The following is an 8451-nucleotide window of genomic DNA, read 5'->3' as shown; positions in this document are numbered from 1 at the left end:
CACTTCAGTGAAGAGGATGGAGTATGGAAGAAGTCTTGGAGATGCAGACGATCAGGGAGACGCTGGAGACACAGAGGATCAGGGAAGACTATGGAGCAACGATGCATGAAGGTAAGTGAGTCTTTACTCGAAATGAGACCAGACAAAGTGCCGGCGGGTGTGAAGTGTGTGCTTATATGCTTTAGTGATGATGAGGTGATGACGATCAGGTGCGGGTGATTGTGATCTCTGTGACTGGGTGGTGATGGAGCCTGGCCGATGTCTGACATATAGTTCATGATAACATCTTAATATACATCAGACACCCGCCATATTGCTAAATCTACACAAGTGACCCATGGTCAAGAGTCTTGGTGAGGGATCATGCAGCGGAGGGAAGATCAACTCGTGAGTCTCCACATGGCGTGGGGATGAAAAATGAAGTTTAATCCTGTTTAGTACCCTTTTGGCAAGCGGAGCGAGGTACGCAATGTTAATGTGTTTGTTTCTTTATTTTCAGTTATGTGTTTGTTATATATGGTGTTGTTGGTTAAGCTTTGTTCATTGAAGGTTTTCATGGTTTATTTCATTTGTGTTCGTAAATGTTTATTTGCCTTTGTGTATATTCGTTGTGTTGATTTACTTTTGTTACTTTTTAGTTTCACGGTGCTTGATTGTGTTCGAACGACGATATTAAAGAGAGGAAACTTATTGTAAAGCGTTAATGAATTTCCTAAAGGCAGAATCTACTAAGATTTGCTTAATTGCAAGAAACGTTTTTGTGATGCATTTCAGAAATGGGTTCATTTCCTCTTTTTCCACCCAATATAAATCAGTCAAATGAGCATCTCAGACACTTTCTGAACTCCAGCTCAGACTCAACAAGACTCTTTCATTTCTACAAGCTCAAGAACGATACGCAGGTAAATCTATGTACAAATATAATATAGTTCAGATACTGAAGATTATCTTAATAATGCATCTACTGTCTTTAATCATCTCATTTTAATTGTTGCAATTAGTCTTGAGTGCTCTTCAAGATGCAAATCTTGATGTGAAGCTCTTTTAAATTCATTTCAGAAAATGTATTGATGTTTTCAAATCATTCTAACAAATGCTGTAAATATATATGGAAAGTTGTTTCAGACAATAATGTGCAGCATAAGGTTTGTTCTTTGTAATTATTGCACAGAAATGTAATGTTTAGCGGTCAAACCCTGGCAAAGTGTAAGCCTATTAACCATTAAACTAATAGCTGTTTAGATAACTTTTTAACCAAATAATGGACCAGATTCTTTACCACTTAGTTGAAAATGTCCTGTTTTTAACTTTTTAAAATCTGATCTGCCACAAATTCAGCACAGATCAGATCATCTTCAGACTGTGCTTGTCAAAATGCCCATCATCAAGCTAAAGTTAAAAAGATGAAAATAGCTATTTGTCATATACGCTGCCTTGAGCAGAAGAACCTTACTGGGCAGCAGGCAGTATCTGCTCAATATATTCATGTTATTTATCCTTTGTCTAACCCTAAATCAAAAAATCAAAAATCTTTCTTTTTTTTTTATAAAATAAAACAAAGGTGTAATTTTCTAGTTTCTGCCTATTTAATTTCAAATTGAAAAACAATCAAATATTCATGGACCTGCCCCCAAAAACTGGTACATTCTAAAACACTTAATGTGGCTTAAAGACAGTGAGATCCAATTCTGTACACACCTTATTATAAACCATACAATGAATATGAACGCAACAAGTTTAATTACACGTTAAGCCTTTTTTTCTTCTATAGATAAATTGTGGCTTAATGCATTCAGACAGTGGTAGTCTATTAAACATCATACTACAGTTTTTTTTATTTTTTTTTTTATTTGCTTTGGTACTATTTTCACAAGTAAGGTGTATAATGTCAAAACTCTTACACCATGTCCTAACTAGACACGATGTGATAAGATCCCAGCGACAAACAATTTGTCTGTCCACACCAGACGTGACGCAACTATGAGATGCGATAAAGTTGTGAAAATTACATAAAAGCAATTTTAAAAAGCTGTAATTAACCTTGTTGCATGAAAATGTATGTGAACCACTTCCAGAATCAGTGAAAATGTGAATAATTTTAACAAAATAAGAGAGATCATACAAAATGCGTGTTATTTTTTGTTTAGTACTGTCCTGAGTAAGATAATTTACATGAAAGATGTTTACATATAATCCACAAGACAAAACAATAGCTGAATTTATTAAAATAAACCCATTCATAAGTATGTGAACCATTGATTCTCAATACTGTGTGTGATCACCTGATGATCCACGACTGTTTGTGTGTTTTGTGATGGTTGTTCATGAGTCTCTTGTTTGTCCTGAGCAGTTAAACTGAGCTCTGTTCTTCAGAAAAATCCTCCAGCTCCTGCAGATTCATCAGTTTTCAAGCATTTTTGCATATTTGAACCCTTTCCAGCAGTGACTGAATGATTTTGAGATTCATCTTCTCACACTGAGGACAACTGAGGGACTCAAACACAACTATTAAAAAAGGTTCAAACATTCACTGATGCTCCAGAAGGAAACACGATGCATTAAGAGCCAGGTGGTGAAAACTTTAACAAGTTTTGTTTGAAGATCATGTTTTTTTCATTTAGTACTGCCCTTCAGAAACAACAGAAGATACTTGCATGTTTCCTGGAAGACAAATGCATCCTGTTTCCTTCTGGAGCATCAGTGAATGTTTGAACCTTTTTTAATAGTTGTGTTTGAGTCCCTCAGTCGTCCTCAGTGTGAAAAGACGGATCTCAAAATCTGCTGGAAAGGGTTCAAATGTGGAACAACAACAACAACAACAACAACAACAACAACAACAACAACAAAAAATCCTTGAAAACTGAACAATCTGCAGGACCTGGAAAATTATTCTAAAGAACAGAGTTCAAACTCATGAACAACCATCACAAAACAAACAAACAGTCGTGGATCATCAGGTAACCACACACAGTATTGAGAATCAGTGGTTCATAAACATTTGAATGGGGTTATTTTAATAAATTCAGCTATTTTTTTGTTTTGTGAACTAAATGTAAACATCTTTTATGTAAAATATCTTACTCAGGACAGTACTAAACAAAAAATAACATGCATTTTGTATGATCTCTCTTATTTCGTTAAAATTTTGCACATTTTCACAGATTCTGCAACTGCAATGAAATACTTTTTCATGCAACTGTATGTACAGAAAAGCAGATGCACCCAGAATATGAACGCAATGTGTTTAATTAGGCGATATGTTAAGCGTTTTGCTCTTTATAAAGAAAACGCTTAATGTCTAAAAAAACGCACTGCATTAATATTTTGAGCTCATCTGTTTATCTGCACATAGTGTAGTTTATTCATAAGGTGTGTACAGAATTTGATCTTTTAATATCATTGTCTGAGAACATTAAGCAACATTAAGCGTTTTTCATGTTAAGCACTTTAGAATGTCCCACTGAACTCGGGAGACTAATTGCAACAAACATTTTAAAATGCAACAAATTCCCAAATTTGTAATGAGAATCCCTTAAAAGCTTGTGTTCATTATCTTATTAACAACTCATTGAAGCTCTAATTGTGTCACTCTCATTCTCAGGATGAGATCGGCGGTTCTCCTCGTACTCCTCGTCACTCTGATGATCACCGATGGATGGGAAGAGTTTCCCTGCGAGTCAGTTAATGATAACAATGCTTATGATTGGTTTGAACAGAAACATATTCTCTCATCTAATTTCGACACAAACAGTCGAAGTGCTTGGGAAAGTTACCTAACAAGAAATGGTCTCTGTGGCAGAGCTCTTCTCCAGTCCTTCCTCCGCAAAAAAGACAAGGACAGAGTTAAAGGAATCTGCCATGAACGAGGCGTCAGATACAGTGGCAACCTGTGCATCAGTACAAGATCGTTGAAAGTGTACATTGTTCAAAGTTATTATGATTCAAATAGAAAGTGTAGAGCTCAGGTTCAGTCTCAGTACTATTATGTGGTTGTAGCTTGTGATGTCACTGGCAACCAATGTTTGCCTGTTCACTATCAGACACAAACTACCAGCCGACCATCCGGAAATCTGCCCTGCGGGCCGCGGGCCTATTTCTAGGTACAGAATAGGGTTGAAAAGGGGAAAGATAGTAGCAAGTTATTTCTACTAGGATTTTTCACATAAGCATCATAATCCAAGACAAAGGCAAACATGTTCATTAGCTTCACTTCCATCATCTAACATCATCACTTCTAAAGCTGCTTTTAGTTCTTTTAGGTCAGAGATTTTCATTTATTTTTGTGATTGCTTCATTTAATGAGTACAGAATCAGTGAATGTGTGATTTTTTTTGTCAAAGGTTCCCTGAAGTATTTGATTGGAGAAATTATTTCTGTTTATTACTGTTTTTAATGTGGTCATAAAGAGACTGTGGATATTTTCACACTTTCAACTAAAGTCAATTTCTGATTCACTCACATGTTGATCTTTTGTTGTCACTTGGGATAACTGTGTGAATCTGCCATTAGAGAGCCTAGAGAATTTACAGCATAATTACATAAAATACAAAAATATCAAACCATTGTTCTGATGGATAAAATTTCAATATGCAATTGATATATGACAACCTGTCACATCTTGATGTTTATGAACAAAACTCTTGTCCTGAGAACAAAGTTCAGTTCTTGTCTTATTACGCCAGTCTGATTGTTCACTTTTTACTTACATGCTACATACATAAATAATAGTAATTTTGTTTTGGAGATTGTAATTCTCAAAAAAGTAACCTTTTTAACTAGATGTTGGAAAGGAACAAAACATTTTAGACATGAATTTGTGATCATTAGTGGGATAAACCATTACAAAAAAAAAATATACGGAAATATATTTCCGTATGAAATATATTTCCGAGGAACGTTCTCGTTCACTGTTCCTTGCTGGTGGAACGATCTTCCTGCCTCCATCCGGAATGCGGAATCCCTGGCAATATTCAAAAGACAGCTGAAAACCCATCTCTTTCGTGAGCACTTAACCTCATCTTAAAAAAAAAAAAAAAAAAAAAAAAAAACTTCTTACTCCTATCCTTTCACTTCCTCTAATCCCTCTCTATTGTAGCTTAGGATAATCTGAGCACTGCCTATAACTTGTATTATGAGCACTTCTTGTCTATTTGCCTCGTCATGACGACTCGCTTGTTGTATTCCTCACTTGTAAGTCGCTTTGGATAAAAGCGTCTGCCAAATGAATAAATGTAAATGTATATTGTCATAGATTTTCAATTTAGGAAAAGCAGCAGTCCCTTACATATTATTTAATATATTATAATATATTATTGCAATATATTGTTCTGTATTTTTTTCAGTATAATTAAACCATTAATATATTGATCATAAATATATGGAAATATATTCTATTTCAATAAGAGATAGCTTGATTCATTCATCTTTCGGGATCTCAACACAAACCTGTAAAAACGTCATTCTTAGATGAACTTTAAATGAACAAGACACACTAACATTAATAAAATAAAATTAACCTCCTCCTTTCCTATCGTCGATACCTGGTTTCTTACGGCGATGGCCCTGCTCGCTACCGGTGAAGAGACAGAGGAAGAAACGCAGAAAACGGGGTGGCCAATGGCGTAGCGTCTGGGCATGCAAGGTATGCACGTGCATATGGGCTCGGGAGGATTGGGGGCCCACTATTACGGGCTTAACCCCAAAGTATACATCGGGCGTTCGCGCACCGTCCGCATCGCGAAATTTTCGTCATCAGGAGGGTTCACGGACGTCCGCACTCCCCGTCCGCGTGCAGCCCAATTTTTGTGATGGCACGGACAGTGTGTGTACTGAAAACAGCCCATGCGAGAGTGAATTGAGTGCTTGAAAACAAAAGTCCACTAGATAGTGTGCAGTGCACACTCCGAACGCGTCTTTCTGCAGCCAAATACTTTCAAAGTCTCGCACGCGCGTCTGTGCGCGAGACAGAACCTGTGTACATGTTCAGAAAAATTAAGTACAATAGAAATAATGTTGTCAATAACTTGCTATAGCCTATCTATGTTAAATGTACTGAAAATCATTAAGAATCTGAATAAATGAGCCATAAAATGGTCCATGCCATGTCTTAGCGATGATCTATTGTATTTGACCAGTATTCGCTTTTTTTTTTGTTGCATTTTTAAATGGGGTTTCTGAAACTTATGCATGCAGTAATGTCAGTAATACAGAATTTTAAATTAGTCATATTGGTTTTCTGAAAAAATGACTACATCTGCACATTTTAAGATACTGCACAAAATTTGAATAAATGTAACTCATACTCTTGCTGGGGTGGATTGGCCTACTTTACATTCAACGAAATAAAATGCACATAAAATGTAACGGAAACAAATTTAGAGAAGAAACTTATAGTAAATTTATTAGGAATAAAACATGTGCATTAAAAAAGTCTGTGACAGAATAATTAATTCATAACAGGAATAATCTTCGGACTCATCGCATCTGAAATGATGCTATGATCATTCTGAAATTCCAAAGTCAAATCGGTCGAATTCAAGCGTAGACTGTGTTGAAAAGCGGGTTTGTTTGACATTTTTGAAATAGATCCACAATGCAAAGTAAAAATGATGGAGGAGCGCATAGTAGGCCTACTGTAGTGCTGTTAGTGATGATATCTAATTCATATTAAAGTCCACGAAGCCAAGGGGGGCCCGTAAAAAAATTTTTGCATATGGGCCCGGGGCTGACTTGCTACGCCACTGGGGGTGACTGTGCTGTCAGGCTGAAGTCCTACCTGGCTCTGCGGTCTGGTGTGCGGCCCGTGCAACTTCGGGAGAGGTGTTCGGTCGGCGACTATTCTGTTCGCTGGCGTTCCCTGGATTTATCATATGAGTGGAATGCTCCGCTGGTCCCAGCTACGGTGACCTCTGGTGTATACGGCTCTCCCCGTATATCTACCGTCGAGGACTGTGCTTCAGACATTTTCGCACCTTTCCGCGGGCGCGGCAGTCAGAGGAGCAGACGGACAATCCGATTCGTTTAAGGCTGGGGCTACTTAAAGGTGATAGAGAGGATTTTTTCGTCGACTGAGAATCCAAAGACTGTTACTGAGTTTTTGAAATGAGCGCATGCGTAAGAACAACCCCCCTCCTTCGAAGGAACGCCTCCCAAAACTCGTAAACACTCGTATTGGAACACGAGTGTTTACCACCGGCATTCACTGTGTCGTGTTAGTGGATTCATTATGTCGGACTCACCGCAGGTAACTCATAATCTGCAGTTGTTAGTCCTGTCTCCGTACAAAAACATTGCATGCGGCGCCTGTGTAGTGTGGAAAGTTACTGGAGCGCACAGCCGCGCACGTCTGCCGGTGATTCAAGCCCTCTCTCTGAACTTGTACCTTCAAACTGTTTGTTTTTAAATTAACTGGCAGGGGTGGCGGATTACTCTGTATTTTTAAAGACAAACTTTCTCACCACCAAATAGTACATAATGACTACAGAAGTTTCGAGCTGCAGCTGTTTACACTTGAATTGAATAGTCCACTATTGATTGCCTTGTTGTATCGCCCTCCTAAACACAACGCAGACTTCTTAAATTAGTTTGCAGATTTGTTGGGTGAATTTGTACCTAAGTATGATAAATTGTTAATTCTTGGAGATTTTAACGTACATGTGTGTTGTACAGCAGACTCTTTAGCTAAAGAGTTTATTACATTGATAAATGCCTTCGATCTAGATCATCATGTAAATGTTCCTACCCATCAAGGTGGACACACTCTTGATCTTGTGTTGTCATATGGAATTTCTCTTTATGATCTGGAGATAGTGGATAATGGGTTTTCTCATAAATGTGTTATGTTTTCTATTCCTACATCATCAAACTCCTTGCAACTCAAAAGGCCTGTCCGTAAATCACGATTAATTAACCCTGCTACTAGTACAGTTTTCTCATCAGCTTTCTGTGATACTATGCAAGCTATGGATGCAAACCAGTATGAATTAAGTGCAGATGAGCTTTTGTCTGAGTTTTATTCTACATGTGTGAATGTTTTAAACACAGTGGCTCCTCTAAAGACCTTAAAATCTAATCCAAGAGCTGACCCATGGATTGATGACAATATACGCTCTTTGAGGCAGTTCTGCAGAAGAGCAGAGCATAGATGGAAGAAAGATGAGCTTCATGTTTCGTTTGAAATATTAAGGGAGTCATTGTTAAAATACCAAAAGGCTTTGAGAGCAGCAAAATCCAGTTATTTTACTAAACTCATTACTAAAAATTACCATAGACCAAGAACTCTTTACTGTTTTTAACTCTGTTATGAATCCACCTGTTTATGAGTACCCTGCAGTATCAAAGACTTTTTGTGATGATTTTCTTACATTTTTTTGTGAAAAAGATCAGTGACATTCGATCGGGGATATCTTGTCCTTCGTTTGATCCTTCGATCTCTGTGGCTTGTATGGCAGA

At 37.4% G+C, this 8451-nt stretch overlaps 1 long non-coding RNA gene across 1 annotated transcript; it reads left to right on the top strand.

Annotated features, from left to right (window-relative positions):
- The first annotated feature begins 530 nt into the window (after positions 1-530).
- Positions 531-4455, top strand: LOC125264092. Its single transcript, XR_007183970.1, has 2 exons — positions 531-902; positions 3602-4455. It is a non-coding gene; the product is annotated as an uncharacterized LOC125264092 (long non-coding RNA).
- Positions 4456-8451: the final 3996 nt, after the last annotated feature.

Source organism: Megalobrama amblycephala, linkage group LG3, assembly GCF_018812025.1.
Source record: "Megalobrama amblycephala isolate DHTTF-2021 linkage group LG3, ASM1881202v1, whole genome shotgun sequence".
Classification (NCBI taxonomy): Eukaryota; Metazoa; Chordata; class Actinopteri; order Cypriniformes; family Xenocyprididae; genus Megalobrama; species Megalobrama amblycephala.
Note: the sequence above shows the minus strand (reverse complement) of the source record. Positions and strands in the feature narration are given on the sequence as shown.